We start from the raw sequence: 17,311 nt of genomic DNA on the forward strand, positions 1-17,311 counted from the left end.
TTTCTCTCCCTGTTTCTCTCTCTGCCTTTTAAGGCTTGTCTTTAACCCACTGACTTTTGGAAGAATGACATTTAGTCGATAACTTGTTATTTATGTGGGCTCCACGGCTAGGATTATTTACAGTTCATCTAAAATATTCATAAAGCACCATTTATTAATCACCCTTTTGGACTTTTTAAGTAAAATTTGTATCAGAAATAGCTTAAAAATGTTATGGGTTTGTTCGTGATTCAGGAATATTGCAATGTAGTTTTAAAATACAGTTTATCTTAAAGTAAATTTGATAATAACTCTATTTGGGGTACATTAAGTAATATATTTTTGAATTAATGGTATACCATTATAAGAATAAGAAACGAAAGTCTATTATATTATTCTTTAAATATGCTGTTTAAATATATTTCTATGTTTTAAAATGCATTAAACTTGTGATGCTAGTTTTTACTGTGCTTCTTGATTTGGCTCTTTTTTTTTAAGAGGGATACGAAATGTCATAAATTGAGACTATAAGCATATCATATGTAAAATATTTGTGGATTACATGTTTTTAATTGCCAAAACTAGTTTTTGTGCTGTTGATAAATAACTCACTATTAAATGAGCAAAGCAACCATCCATGAATTAAATATTTTCTTGATCTGTTCAAACAACAAAGAAATTTTTATTTTTTCTTTTTTTGTTTTTGTTTTCTTTTCCTTTTTCTTTCTTTCTTTCTTTTTTTTTTTGGCCATGATATGTGGCTTGCAGGATCTTATTTCCTCAACCAGGGATAGAGCTTGTGCCCCTACAGTGGAAGCATGGAGTCCCAACCACTGGACCGTTAGGGAATTCCCCAAAGAAATTTTTAAAATAGTAAAAATATGATAAGGATGGGAAATTACCTTACTTATTCTCTTTAATTTGAAAAGGGAGATATTTAGCATTAGTATTTTCACATTTATATATATATATATAGTGTGTATGTATATATATACACATACATGTGCACATATGGCCTGTTACATTATTCTCAAATAACTATTATAGTAAATTCTTAGTATTACTTTGAATACTCAAGCTATTACCAGAAATCAGAATAATTTGACCTATTTTAACAGGATCCAAACTCTTCAGTTCTTTTTAGCTAGTTATGTATTAGCTTCTTTGTCTGTATGTTTTAAATTTTTCTCCTTTATAGGTATTTTGCTTTGTAAAGTGGTCCTAATCCTTTTTGAAGTTAGAAGGACATCAATCACAGATACTCATGTTCTTTAAAACTAAGGCAAATATAAATTGTCTGCATTGAAGAAAGAATACACAAAAAAGAAAATGCAAAATTATTTTTTTCTCAAGTAAAGAATTGTCATTTTATAATCCTTGTATCACCATCATTAGATCTGAGCCAGTGCCTACTGGCTACTGTACAGTCTGGCAAACTTCATTTCTCAAGACATTTACAGTGAATGATTAGCTTACTCTATAGCTCCATTCAAGGCAGAAGAAATCCTCATTCCCAAACACAGGACACTGTCTCATAACCATTCAATCAACTGCTCAATGGATCATACAGTCTTGCTCTCAGATTACCTGCTTTTCTATGCTTTTCCTTTTGCAGATTTTTGTGTGTGTGTGTGTTGGGGGGGTGGCCGGAACTTTTTGAAGTTACAAGTGAAGATGCCTTTGATGATAAAGTGGATACATCGCTAAGTATACATCTATACATCTGAATTTTATCAAGTTTGGTTAAGATCATAACTGGAGAAAAAGTAGGGAAGTAACAATCAATGCTAGAATTTATTTTTATGTATGCAGAAAAGTGACACTCTATCCAAGTTAGCAATTTTAAAAAAGCCAAGGTTCTGCAAAAATCACTTCCAAGTCTCTTGCCATATTTGTTAGAAGCTGTTTGAAAGATGGGGATTTCAAAGACAGGAGAACCTGGATCAGATACAGCCTTTAAAATTACACAGAAACTTCAGACTTTTAAAAACATGCACTTTAACCTTTGCATCTTAGTTTCAACTTTACACAGGCAGCTAGCCTCCAATCAGTGGGGAGAGGATGGGGAGACACAATTCAGCCTCAAATCCTGTGGCTTATATATAGGAGGGTAAGAGAGGAAACACTGCAAAAATAGCCTCCTCACTAAGCATCTGGAAACAGGACCTACGCTGATGGTTCAGTGGGTTGTGGTCAGTGTTTTCTTCCCAGTTCACTGTGACTACATGGTGAAATACAATAGAACCGACCTAAAAAACTACAGTGGTTGTCATCCTGCAGATACCTATAGGAAAAGCCCAAACTAGGAAAATAATTTTCTACCTTGAGCCACAGGCCAATTAAGATGTCTTCACTTATGTATCTTTATACTTTCTTCATTAAAACACACAATACATACACACTTATAAATAAGTGTATTTATTTAAATAAAACACATATACTCACATACTTATAAAGATGTATTGTTTTAAAGAAGAGAGAATAAAAACATGAATACAAAATCTTTTAAATGAACCCATAGAACGTCTGGGAAAGAAAAATATAATACTTAATTTAAATTTTATGGGATATGTTATGGGAAAAGTAGTGAGCTGAAAGACAGATCTGAAGGAATTATCTGGAAGGCAGCTTTGAGACAGATAAAGTGATAGAAAGTCAAAAAGAACTTAAAGTAAACTGAGTAGTAACATCCATTTAATCTATATTCCAGAGAATTGGGAACAATTTTGGGGTAAACATGTGACTTTTCAATCAAAGCTGGCTTCTCAACTTGGAAGGCAGTGAACAGGTAATCACTATCCTCAAATTGCTCAGAAAAAATAGCTGTCATTTGGAATTCTTTACCCAGCAAAACTATTTCAAACATTAGGGCAAAAGAAAAACATTCTCAGGCAAAGAAAAATGAGAGAGAATTTACCACCAATGGCAAAGCCACTGCTAAAGGTTTTACCTCAGGAAGAGCCAAAACTAACCCCCAAAGGAAATGTATACAAATATGATGAACAAGAAAATAGTAAACATGAGGATAGATTAAGATAAAAATGTCTAATAATTGTGGTTTATAAGAGCAAGAGAGTTAAATGGCATTCAATAGGGTTAACTACAGCAAAATACAGTACAACTATAGAATGTATTACGGAAGGTGGATGGTCAGAAATATATGTTTTGTATTTTACTTAATAATGATTAAGTTAGACTATTAACTACAGAACACAATGCATATTTTGAACCAGGGGTGGCAAACTCTTTCGGTAAAAAATGTGATAATAAATATTTAAGGCTCTGTGTTTCTGTTGCAACTACCCACCTCTGCTACTGCAGTGTGAAAGCAGCCATTCACCATATGTACACTAATATGTGTGCATCTGTTCCAATAAGACTTTATTTACAAAAACAGGTTGTGGGTAGGATTTGGCCCATGGGCTGTAGTATGCTGACATCTATTCTAAACCAGTAGAGGGAATATTTGCAATGTGGTAAAATGTAATCAATTCAACAAGATAAAAAAAGAGAAAAGGATAAAAAGAAACATAGCAAAAAGGAAATATTGCATATAATAATATGATAGAACTATATCTGACTTGGTCATATGGTATTTAATGTAAATGGACTAAAAAGATCACTATTACCAGATTGGATTTAAAATACTAACTTCAACAACTAGTCACATTCTGTTCAAAAGAGGCACACCTAAAACTTAAAAACACAGGAAGGTTGAAAGTAAAATGAAGGTAAACATATATCAGGCAATACCCACAACAGCAAAACTGGATTAATCATATTAAGCCATTTCTAGGGAAATGAGGGTCAAAACATATCAATAAAACTTGTAATCACTATTGTCATTTCTAAGCTTTGATGTAAGACATAGGATTCCGTTTCAGAGCCATACAAAGTAAAAATTGATAGAATTTCAAGGAGAAATTAAAAGCGTACCTTTTTAGTAAGAGGTTTGAGCAAACCTCTCTCATTAACTGACAGATTAAGAGAAAAATGATCAGTGAAGATAGAGCAAATATGCCCATTTAACAAACATTAATTAATTAACATGTAGAGAACATTGAAGAATACACATTATTTTCCAGCAAATATGGAAAATGTATGAAAATCGATCATTTCACCCAACTTCAAAAACTAAGGTTGCTAAGTCAAACCACTTTGGTGACAAGAATATGTGGGCATATTGGAAGAATTTATTTCTCCCTTGTCTTTCTTGAGATATGCAAATAAATAATGAACAGAGTGCATCCTTTAGAAAGATTGCATCTGTGGGGATAGAGCACTTCCTTTTGAATATAAGGACATACTGTTAGATTAATAATTGTTTTTCTGGGTTTTTATCCACCACTAAATTCCTTTAGAAGTATGGGAAACACATTACTATACTTTGTGTTTCCTCCATTCTTCAAAATTATGGTGTATTACTGTGTATTTTTTTAATCTAGAAGTTTCTACAAAAGGTTAGATAATTGTAACAAATTATTTTAGGAAATGAGGTAAAGAGAAATAAAATGGTAATTAAAACACAAAATTTTAAAAAAGGACATACTGTTGTTGCCTATTCAATTTTTGGCAAGTCTTCTCATAAAATGGTTTCTAGAATGGCTTTTAAAATTGCCTGTTTAAAATTAATAAACAAAAAAATGATTTTACTTCGGCATATAATATTATTTCTTAATGTTATTAAGACTGGTCACTTGAAAACTACTTGTCTTTGAGATGAAGGTCTACAATACTCAACAACACTTGTTGATGTCAGTAAGCCTGTCTAAGGTGTCCTACTTAGGATATGATATAAAGCATAAGGAAATGAACAAGCAATTCTCCAAAGATGTTGTGAAAAAAAGGAAAAATATTTGAAAAATCTTGGCTATTGAACATAATGGATCCAATGAATCTCATCTCATACAAACCTCCTAGTGTTATTACTAAGTCAAAATAAATAAGTACTTTTTGTATCCCCAATACGTGAACACAGCTTCCTGACCTTGATAACATTTTTTTCATTCCCGGGGAATGCCCTCCCTCAGTTCTGCCTGGTGATATTCTACCTATTCCTGGAGGCCCTTCTCATTTGCTACTTCCCTCAAAAAGACCAAATACACCAAACCAGATGTGTTTGATCCCTCTAATAAGCCACCACAGCCCTCTTGCTTCTGAGACATGTTTCCCATTATGCCGGCTACTATAGCTATTTGGAAAAACCTTCTACATTGTAAGATGAAGAAATTTACCATATCCACTCATTTATTAATTCCTTAAAAATTATCATAAAGATATTCTTGGAGCTGATGTTCTAGAAATGATTTGGAAATGACTAGCTTAATGTATTACTTTAATGGGAAACAGCAAACATAAAAGCAATACTGTCAAAATTGAGATAGAAGGGACTAGATTCCTTATTTTATTTTATTTTATTAAAAAAAATTTTTTTGACCATACCAAGCAGCATCAGGGTTCTTAGGTCCCTGACCAGGGATCAAACCCATGCCCTCTGCAGTGGGAGCGTGGAGTCTTAACCACTGGATAGCCAGGGAAGCCCCGAGATTCCTTATTTTAAAATGAATGTCCCCCAAATATCTTTCACTTTTAGGGCATTCCATTCTAATCTCCATTTCATTAAGGTTTTTGTTTTTGTTTGTTTGTTTTTCCTGAGGTTTTATCTTGTTCTTTTGTTTGGAACATATTCCTCTATTTCTTCATTTTGCTTGACTTGCTGTGTTGGTTTCTATGCATTAGGTGAAACAGCCCCCCTCTCTCAGTCTTGTAGGGTTGGCCTTGAGAAGATGATGAACCTCATTGTTCAGCCCTGCCCTAGCTCTTGGCCAGCTCTCAAACTTTTGTGATTGTCCAAGCAGCCTATTTTACTTGAATAGCTCCCAATAGTTGAAGGTGTGCCAAGACAGTCAGTGTTCTAAAGGGGAGGATCTCAGTCAGCACTTAAATTCAGGCTGATTGGCAGTTTGACCCTCAGGCAGCAGCTTTTAAGTGATGCAAATATACAAGGTCCTGTGGGACCAGAAACATAAACCCTGCTCAGGGTCAGGAGATCTAGAGGTGTCCCCTGATAACTGTTGCAAAAATTGGGGCTCCATAGGAATGTGTAAGCTCCTTTCTGGGAGTGAGCTGCACTGAGGCAGAGGGAGAGTGCAAAGCTGGCATTAACCAGCCCACCTTCACCGAGGGCACCCTGTAGCCTCTAGATGTGTGTTGAACCTGAAGCTTGCCCCTCAGGTTAAACTCCAAGACAAGCAAGTCATCCTCTTTCAGAGAAAGGCTGGGGATGTGTTTCAGGCTGCTGTCTGTGCAGTGCCCTGGGGTGGTAGTTGGCCAAAAACTCTCTCCTGATTGTTACAGCCCTGTGGGACTCAGGAACACAAGGCCCCCTGGGCACCAGAACCAGATGATGCAGACATGTCCCCTGGGGGCAGCTGCAAAATTCAGGGCAGCAGACATATACTAGCTCCCCTCCAATAGATGCTGGTGCTCTGAAGCAGGGCAGCCTATGTAAAGTTGGTACCCACCCTCCGGGTTCTCAGGAAATGTTTACTGTCAGCCTTTAGATGTGTGTTTCATTAGAAGCCTGCCCCTCAGGCTGCAGCTAAGACGATAAGATGACAATGTCTCAGGCTGTTGTCTGTGCAGTGCCCTGGGATGGCAGCCAGCCAAGAACTGTCTCTCCATCGTCACTGTCCCCTGGGACCCAGGAAAGCAAGCCCCCCATGGCCTCCAGAGCCAGGTGATCAAAGGGCATCCCCTGGGTGGCAGCCACAGACACCAGTCACCAGATGTAAAAACTGGGGCACCAGACATAGGAGATACTGGTCCTCTGGAGGATGTGGAGGGGGTGCCCATTGGATGGAGGCAGAGGCAGAGTGCAAAGACGGCCCTCAATGAAAAAAGGGGAAAAAAAGTAAAAGGAAGAAGAAAAAAGGAAGAAAAAGAAAGAAAAAGAATAAAAAAGGAAGAAAAACGGAGAAAAAAAAGGTAAAAGAAAAGAATTAAAAGAAAAAAAAGAGAGAGAGATGGCCCCTGCTGGCTAATCCAGGCAGAGGGGGGAGGGGTAGCTGGAAGATGTGCCCTCTGGCCTCCATCCTGGAGGGTCTCAGCGGTCCCCAGCCCTCAGACCAGTGCTTTAAAATGAGCAAACGGGGGTCTCTTGCATCAAGTCCCGGGCGGTTTTCTAGGGCTGCCTCTGCTGGGCGGCAAGCCTTGTGCAGCCTGGAGGAGGCATCTTCAGCTCATGACAGGCCATGGGTTTCGTGCAGGAACCACTTAGTTTTTAAAGCCCATGTTCTGCAGGCTCCTCTCTCAGGTACTGGTTGTGGGGAAGGATGCTTTGCTCCTGGGGAGCCTGGGAGTGAGCTCCTGGCCAACTGCGGGTCCCTGCGCCTGGGGTGGATTCACGGAGAGACTGTCCCAGCCTTTCCTACTCCCTTCCGGGGGGTTTCCCTCTCGTTTGCCCCATGTGAAGGGGTCTCTTCACCAGTTTTTAGGTCTTTTTCAGAGAACATTGTTCCTATATAGCTGTAGATTCAGCGCGCCCCTGGGAGGAGGTGAGTTCAGGATCTTACGCATCACGGTATTGAACCGGAATCTCTAATTCTACTCTGGATAAAACAAGGAGCATAATGGGGCCCACAGGATGATTACTTCTCAATTATAGGAGGAAAAAAGCCTCTGTAAGGCAGGAAGTGCTACTGCCTCGTTCCTATAGAGAAAATACAGAAGGGAGCACAGAGACAAGAGAAGTGATTTCTGTACCATCTTTGGGAAGAGCAGTCCAGGGTCTTTCTCCTATGAACATGGCCTGGATAAGGGGAAGGAAGGGGAGATCACTTACTGAGCTTCAGCCGAGGCTGGATTGCACCAAGTCGTTGAGAGTTTGATTTGGGACATGTTAATTTCTGAAGGAAAGGTCCAGAGACTCGTTAGAAACAGGCATCCTGAGATTACAGAAGAGGTCCTGGCCAGACATATAAATCCATAAGTCATCAACATGTGATGGTGTTTAAAACCACGTGATCAGTGAGGTCACCACTGCAGATAGAGATGACAGTGAATGACACTGCAGTGAGTGACAACCCTTCCTCACTTTCTTACCCACAGCTCATTCACGATGAGGTCTACCTGTGAGAAACAGGTATTGACATGAAGACAATCATGGTTCTGCTCCCATCTGCCAGGGGGCTTTATGAATCACCTTATCTCTGTTTACTGAGAAAAGTCAATTAGAACTCCCTATAATTTACGCAGAAAATAAAATGTAAGTATTAATGTACTAAACATATTTATATAACTTTTGTCATAATAATTTTTGCTGTGCATTTGAAAGGGTCCAGGGAACTTCTGGAACGTGAATAGGGCAGTGAGATAAAACAGACAGATGAAACTAAATATCTGGGAACTGTTTGTATAAAATGTCATTGATATAAATGCTATATGCATATGAGTCCTTAATAAAGAACAAATTAAAAAGTAATGCATTTTGCCACAAATGAACCTATCTACAAAACAGGAACAGACTCAGGGACATAGAGGACAGACTGGTGGTTGCCAAGGGGGAGGGGGGGAGGGAGAGGGATGGATTGGGAGTTTGGGATTAGCAGATGCAAACTATTATATATAGAATGGATAAACAACAAAGTCCTCCTGTATAGCACAGGGAACTATATTCAGTAACCTGTGATAAACCATAATGAAAAGAATATTAAAAAGAATGTATGTATATGTATAACTGAGTCACTTTGCTGTACAGCAGAAATTATCACATTATAAATCAACTATATTTCAATAAAAAAATTTTTGTAAGTCGTACATTATCTTTTATCAATTCTATATGTGTAATGGGGTGGGGGGGAAGAGCCTTAATGATAGCATTAAAGGTTTAGGAGAGACATAAGGGAGGCATTTAAAATACTACTGAACATTGAAATGTCTCTCCAAGAAAAGACTTTGAAAAGCTCTATCGAAGTGCTGTTGATTTTTCATCATCCCTATTTCTCAACTTTAACGAGATACAATTCTGCCTGAACTTTTTGGCTGTAAGTTTCTTTGTATATTATTAAAATTTCTTTTGTTTACATAGCATTATTTTGAGCTAAAATATAGCTATTTGCTGTTTGTAAAACTGAAGTTTTTTTCTGCATTAGGACCTACTTGGTAAGAAAGTTTGTTTTCTAGAGAACTGTATACACTAACACCAAATAATTTATATTACAAGGAAACAATATGAATACTAGTCCAAAATTTTCTAGATGTTGCAATATTAGTGTAACTATTCTGTAGGTGAACAATACTATTATTGGGTTAAGATGTGTTATTTATCATTAGATATAATCATGTACCATGTGTTAATACTATTTATAACAGTAGAATATATGGGTTTTTTTTCTGATACCTTTCCTGAATCTGTGCTGGTTGTTCTTATTTCAATTTTTACTAACTTTAAATATCAGTGCCTCAAATTTTGCCTCCAGAGCCTGGAGAAGTCTTTAAAATATGTTCTGTATTTTCTTTGTTTTATTATTCTAGGTTTCTAACAGTTCTCTTAGGAAGTGCTGTATCTTACATGATATTGTGGGAATTGATTCAGAAGAGTTTAGCCGAGTCTGCTGAATATTTAATTAGAATGAACATTTTGAAGAAGTCTGTGTTCTCACTTTGCCTTTCAAACCTCTCCTAACAAAGATGTGGAAAGGACCAAACAATCAAATCAGGAAGACAAATGCTTCCCCTGTTTGGAAATAAGTGCGCTAAACCGGTTAACTCTAATATTATTTGTGAAAAAGAAAATGAAATTAGAAAGATGCTTGACCTGAAAAAGCTGTGTAAATTGACACACATGTCATTCTTGATGGTCTAGGAAAAGTAGCTTTCCTTGTGGAAGATTTTAAGTTCCTACTTATTAGAATTACATGAGACACACTCTAAAGACAATACAAATTGAAACAATTGTTGAGAAAAAGTATAGGAACAATCTAATAGAAAATTAGTAAAAGTTTTAACTGGCATTTCCCCCAAAAAGAAAGAGTTATGGCCAAGTAATATAAGAAACAATGTTCAACCTCACAACATTTATAAAAAACCAGAGACCACAATGAGTTAACATTTCACACCAGATTGGCAAATAGATTTTATCAAGGAATGCTTTAATACTGAATGTGGGAGAGAATATGGATCATTATGCTGCTAATAGGAGTGTAAGTTGGTAAAATAATTTTGAAAACAATCTAGCTTAATCGTGTAAAGAATATTCACATACTCTACCACCTAATGATTCCTTTTCTAAATATTCAGTATGCAAACACTTCTGGAGATCTGAACTAGGAAACGATACAAGAAGGCTTATAACAAAACTGTTTACCTTTTTTTTCCACATCTTTATTGGAGTATAAACGCTTTACAATCTTGTGTTAGTTTCTGCTGCATAACAAAGTGAATCAGCTATACATATACATATATCCCCATACCCCTCCCTCTTGAGCCTCCCTCGTACTCTGCCTATCCCGTCCCTGTAGGTCGTCACAAAGCACCGAGTTGATCTCCCTATACTATGCAGCAGCTTTCCACTAGCCATTCATTTTACATTTGGTAGTGTATATATGTCAATGCTACTCTCTCACTTCATCCCAGCTTCCGCTTCCCCCTCCCCATGCCCTCAAGTACATTCTCTATGTCTCCGTCTTTATTCCTGCCCTGCCACTAGGTTCATCAGTACTGCTTTTTTAAATCCCATATATATGCATTAGCATATGGTATTTGTTTTTCTCTTTCTGACTTACTTCACTCTGTACGACAGATTCTAAGTCCATCCACCTCACTACAAATAACTCAATTACATTCCTTTTTATGGCTGAGTAATATTCCATTGTATATGTGTGCCACATCTTTATCCATTCATCTGTTGATGGATATTTAGGTTGCTTCCATATCCTGGCTATTGTATATAGTGCTTCAATGAACACTGTGGTACATGTATCTTTTTGAATTATGGTTTTCTCAGGGTGTATGCCCAGTAGTGGGATTGCTGGGTCATATGGTAGTTCTATTTTTAGTTTTTTTTAAGGAACCTCCTTACTGTTCTCCATGGTGGCTGTATCAATTTTCATTCCCACCAACAGTGCAGGATGGTTCTCTTTTCTCCACACCTTCTCCAGCATTTACTGTTTGTAGATTTTTTGATGATGGCCACTCTGATCGGTATGAGGTGATACCTCATTGTGGTTTTGATTTGCATTTCTCTAATGATTAGTGATGTTGAGCATCTTTTCATGTATTTGTTGGCCATCTGTATGTCTTCTTCGGAGAAAAGACTGTTTAGGTCTTTCCCCCATTTTTGGATTGCGTTTTTTGTTTTTGTGATATTGAGCTGTGTGAGCTGCTTGTATATTTTGGAGATTAATCCTTTGTCAGTTGTTTCATTTGCAAATATCTGCTCCCATTCTGAGGGTTGTCCTTTTGTCTTGTTTATGGTTTCCTTTGCTGTGCAAAAGCTTTTGAGTTTCATTAGATCCCACTTGTTTATTTTTGTTTTTGTTTGCATTTCTCTAGGAGATGGGTCAAAAAGGATCTTGCTGTGACTTATGTCATAGAGTGTTCTGCCTATGTTTTCCTCTGAGAGTTTTATAGTGTCTGGCCTTACATTTAGGTCTTAATCCATTTTGAGTTTATTTTTGTGTATGGAGTTAGGGTGTGTTCTAATTTCATTCTTTTACATGTAGCTGTCCATTTTTCCAAGCACCACTTATTGAAGAGGCTGTCTTTTCTCCATTGTGTATTCTTGCTTCCTTTGTCAAAGATAAGGTGACCATATGTGTGGGGGTTTATCTCTGGGCTTTCTATCCTGTTCCATTGATCTGTATTCCTGTTTTTGTGCCAGTACCATACTGTCTTGATTACTGTGGCTTTATAGTATAGTCTGAAGTCAGGGAACCTGATTCCTCCACCTCTGTTTCTATTAACATTGCTTTGGTTATTTGGGGTCTTTTGTGTTTCCATACAATTTTTAAAATTTCTTGTTCTACTTCTGTAAAAAATGCCATTGGTAATTTGATAGGGATTGCATTGAACCTGTAGATTGCTTTGGGTAGTATAGTCATTTTCACAATATTGATTCTTCCAAACCAAGAGCATGGTATATCTCTTCATCTGTTCATGTTATCTTTGATTTCTTTCATCACTGTTTTATAGTTTTCTGAGTACAGGTCTTTTGCCTCCTTAGGTAGGTTTATTCCTAGGCATTTTATTCTTTTTGTTGCTATGGTAAATGGGATTGTTTCCTTAATTTCTCTTTCTGATCTTTTGTTGTTAGTGTATAGGAATGCAAGAGATTTCTGTGCATTAATTTTGTATCCTGCAACCTTACCAAATTCATTGATTAGTTCTAGTAATTTTCTGGTGGCATCTTTAGGATTTTCTATGTATAGTGTCATGTCATTGGCAAACAATGACAGTTTTACTTCTCCTTTTCTAATTTGTATTCCTTTTTCTTCTCTGATTGCTGAGGCTAGGACTTCCTGTACTATGTTGAATAATAGTGACAAGAGTGGACATCCCCATGTTGTTCCTGATCTTAGAGGAAATGCTTTCAGTTTTTCACCATTTAGAATGATGTTTGCTGTGGGTTTGTCATATATGGCTTTTATTGTGTTAAGGTAGGTTCCCTCTATGCCCACTATGTGGAGACTTTTTATCATAAACAGGTGTTGAATTTTGTCAAAAGCTTTTTCTACATCTATTGAGATGATCATATGGTTTTTATTCTTTAATTTGTTAATATGGTGTATCACATTGATTGATTTTCATATACTGAAGAATCCTTGCATTCCTGGGATAAATCTCACTTGATCCTTTGGTGTGTGATCCTGTTAATGTGTTGTTGGATTCTGCTTGCTAGTATTTTGTTGAGGATTTCTGCATCTCTGTTCATCAATGATATTGGTCTATAATTTTCTTTTTTTTGTGATATCTTTGTCTGGTTTTGGTATCAGGGTGATGGTAGCCTCATAGAACGAGTTTGGGAGTATTCCACCCTCTGCAATTTTTTGGAAGAGCTTGAGGATAGTTGTTAACTCTTCTCTAAATGTTTGATAGAATTCACCTGTGAAGCCATCTGGTCCTGGGCTTTTGTTTGTTGGAAGATTTTTAATTACAGTTTCAGTTTCATTACCTGTGATTGGTCTGTTTATGCTTTCTAATTCTTCCTGGTTCAATCTTGGAAGGTTGTACTTTTCCAAAAATTTGTCCATTTCTTCCAGGTTGTCCATTTTATTGGCATATAGTTGCTTTTAGTAGTCTTTTAGGATGCTTTGTATTTCTGTGGTGTCTGTTGTAATCTCTCTTTTTGCATTTCTAATTTTATTGATTTGAGTCCTCTCCCTTTTTTGCTTGATGAGTCTGGCTAAAGGTTTATCAATTTTGTTTATCTTCTTAAAGAACCAGCTTTTAGTTTTATTGATCTTTGCTATCGTTTTCTTTGTTTCTATTTCGTTTTTTTGTGTTCTGATCTTTATGATTTCTTTCCTTCTACTAACTGTGGGTTTTCTTTGTTCTTCTTTTTCTAGTTGCTTTAGGTGTAAGGTTAGGTTGTTTATTTGAGATTTTTCTTGTTTCTTGAGGTGAGCTTGAATTGCTATGAACTTCCCTCTTAGAACTGCTTTTGCTGCATCCCATAGGTTTTGGATCATCATGTTTTCATCGTCATTTTTTTCTAGGTATTTTTTGATTTCCTCTTTGATTTCTTCAATGATCTCTTGGTTATTTAGCAGCACACTGTTTAGCCTCCATGTATTTGTGTTTTTACTCTCTCTTCCTGTAATTGATTTCTAATCTCATAGAGTTGTGGTCAGAAAAGATGCCTGATACGATTTCAATTTTCTTAAATTTTCCAAGGCTTGATTTGTGACCCAAGATGTGATCTAATCTGGAGAATGTTCCGTGTGCATTTGAGAAGGAAGTGTATTCTTCCTCTTTTGGGTGGAATGTCCTAAAAATATCAATTAAGTCTATCTGGTCTATTGTGTCTTTTAAACTTGTGTTTCCTTATTTATTTTCTGTCTGGATGATCTGTCTATTGGTGTAAATGGGGTGTTAAAGTCCCCCACTATTATTGCATTACTGTCGATTTCTCCTTTTATGGCTGTTAACGTTTGCCTTATGTATTGAGGTGCTCCTATGTTGGGTGCATAAGTAATTATAATTGTTATGTTTTCTTCTTGGATTGTTCCCTTTATCATTATGTAGTGTGCTTCCTTATCTCTTGTAACAGTCTTTATTTTAAAGTCTATTTTATCTGATATGAGTATTGCTACTCCAACTTTCTTGTGATTACCATTTGCATGGCATATCTTTTTCCATCCCCTCACTTTCAGTCTGTATGTGTCCCTAGGTCTGAAGTCGGTTTCTTCTAGACAGCATATATAAGGGTCTTGTTGTAGTATCCATTCAGCCAGTCTTTGCCTTTTGCATGGAGCATTTAATACATTTACATTCAAGGTGATTATTGATATGGATATGTATGTTCCTATTACCATTTTCTTAATTGATTTGGGTTTGTTTTTGTGGATCTTTTTCTTCTCTTGTGTTTCCCACTTAGAGAAGTTCCTTTAGTATTTGTTGTAAAGCTAGTTTGATGGTGCTGAATTCTTGTAGTTTTTGCTTGTCTGTAAAACTTTTGATTCCTCCATCGAATCTGAATGAGATCCTTGCTGGGTAGAGTAGTCTTGGTTGTAGGTTTTTCTCTTTCATCACTTTAAATATGTCCTGCCACTCCCTTCTGGTTTGCAGAGTTTCTGCTGAAAGATCAGCTGTTAATCTTATGGGGATTCCGTTGTATGTTATTTGTTGCTTTTCCCTTGCTGCTTTTAATATTTTTTCTTTGTATTTAATTTTTGATAGTTTGATTAATATGTGTCTCAGTGTGTTTCTCCTTGGGTTTGTCCTGTATGGGACTCTGCACTTCCTGGACTTGATTGACTATTTCCTTTCCCATGTTAGGGAAGTTTTCCACTACAATCTCTTCAAATATTTTCACAGACACTTTCTTTTTCTCTTCTTCTTCTGGGAGCCCTATAATTCGAATGTTGGTGTGTTTAATGTTGTCCCAGATGTCTTTGAAGCTGTCCTCAACTCTTTTCATTCTTTTTTCTTTATTCTGCTTCCTGGCAGTTATTTCCACCATTTTATCTTCCAGCTCACTTATCCGTTCTTCTGCCTCAGTTATTCTGCTATTGAATCCTTCTAGAGTATTTTTAATTTTAGTTATTGTGTTGTTCATCATTGTTTGTTTGCTCTTTAGTTCTTCTAGATCCTTGTTAAATGTTTCTTGTATTTTCTGCATTCTGTTTCTGGGATTTTGGATCATCTTTACTATCATTACTCTGAATTCTTTTTCAGGTAGGTTGCCTATTTTGTCTTCATTTATTTGGTCTTGTAGGTTTTTATCTTGCTCCTTCATCTGTAACATATTTTTTTATCATTTCTTTTTTTTTTTTTTTTTGAATGGGTGTGGCTGTATTCCTGTTTTACTGGTTGTTTGGTCTGAGGCTTCCAGCACTGGAGTTTGCAGGCAGTTGGATAGAGCCGGGTCTTTGTGCCAAGATGAGGACCTCTGGGAGGCCTCACTCCAATTAATGTTCCCTGGGGTCTGAGGTTCTCTGTTAGTCCAGCGGTTTAGACTTGGAGCTCCCACCACAGGAGCTTGGGCCCGACCTCTGGTCTGGGAACCAAGATCCTGCAAGCCACGTGGTGCAGCAAAAAAAAAAAAAAAAGAAAAAAGGAGCAGTACAATAACAAAGAATAAAAAAGAAAATAAAATTAGAAATAAAAAATATATTAGGAAAAATAAAAATACAATTGAAACAACTACAACCAGGTAAAACAAAACCACAACAGAAAAAAATAAGGAGCAGGGGGATCAAGCCAAGAGGGGCAGAACAATAACAAAGTATAAAGAATAAAATAAAATTAGAAAAATAAAAGATTTATTAGAAAAAAATATATAAATGAATCAACAACAAGTTAAAATAGAACCCTAATCTAAAAGAGGAAAAAAGAAAAACAAAGGGGAAAAAAAAAAACCCTTGGCTATAGGGGCGGTGTTTAGGCAGGGATGGAACTTAGGCAGGGGCAGGGTTTAGGGTGGTGCAGGACCTGGGGGGGGGCGATGACATTTGAGTGTGGGGAGGGGCTTAGGCTCAGGACCAACTCAGCTGGACAAGGCCTAAGTGGGGCAACATTCAAGTGTGGGGCAGGGCCTCTGCTTAGGACCTGCACGGAAGGGGAGAGGCAACATGTCCAAAGGGGCGCCTCCCGAGTATGATGTTCTGGAGTTGGGAAGTAAGGCCCTGGATGAGCGTGTGTGGGTGGGGTTTAGGCCCAGCACAGTTGGAGGGGTTCTAAGAGGGGGTCTCCAAATGTAGCTGTAGGGCCGTGGGTGGGGGTGTAGGGACAGGGCTTGGGCTCTTCACAGCAGGAGGGAGGCTCCAAGGGCAGAGGATTAGGCCCAGGAGCCCAACAGGCTCCCCGGTGACTAAATGAACAGGGAAAGCACTGGCATATTCCCTTCCATTCCTCTGTTCCCCACCATGGTCTCCCCCAGGTTCTTCCCTGTCCCCACTGGACCGCTAACCGAGCGTGGGTCCCACTGGGTATAGGAACTCCTCCTCTCCCCAGCCACCCTTCAGGGGTGCCAGTCCCAGATGTCTGGCCTTACTTTTGCTCCCCCTTCCCTCCTTCCCACTCCCTCAAGACCTGCATGGCAGGAGGGGGCCTTGGTGGACAGGGGATCAGGCCTGGGATCTCAGCAGGCTCCCAGTGGCCCAAGTGGGCAGGGGAAACCTGGGCACACTCCCTTTTGATCCTATGCCTTCCCAATGGTCCCCCAATTTCCCCCTTAGGGCATGGGATCCCTTCCCCTCCCCCAGCAGGTCCTCAGGGTGCCAGTCGTGTCCCACCTCCACTTCTCCTCCCCCCTCACTCCTCCCTACACCCCACATCCTACCCAGTCACTGAGGGTTCCTCCCATCCCCTTAGGTGTCCATGGTCCCCCACTGGTGTCTGGTAGATGCCCTAGTTGTGCAGAGACGTGAATTCTTCATCCTCCTCGTCTGCCATCTTGACTCCGTCCTTCCAAAACTGTTTACCTTAGCAGAAAATAATAAACAACCAAACAAATAAATGTCTGTATGTTACAACTAAAAACCTGGACAAGACGGAGATGTTTATCTATAGAAAATAGACAAATCATATTGTACAGTAGGAAAAATGAATCAGCCACAACTTTATAGATAAATCTCACAAGCATAATGTTGAAAAAATATACTGTAAAACT

This window comes from Eschrichtius robustus, chromosome 12 (genome assembly GCF_028021215.1).
Source record: "Eschrichtius robustus isolate mEscRob2 chromosome 12, mEscRob2.pri, whole genome shotgun sequence".
In the NCBI taxonomy this organism is placed as follows: Eukaryota; Metazoa; Chordata; class Mammalia; order Artiodactyla; family Eschrichtiidae; genus Eschrichtius; species Eschrichtius robustus.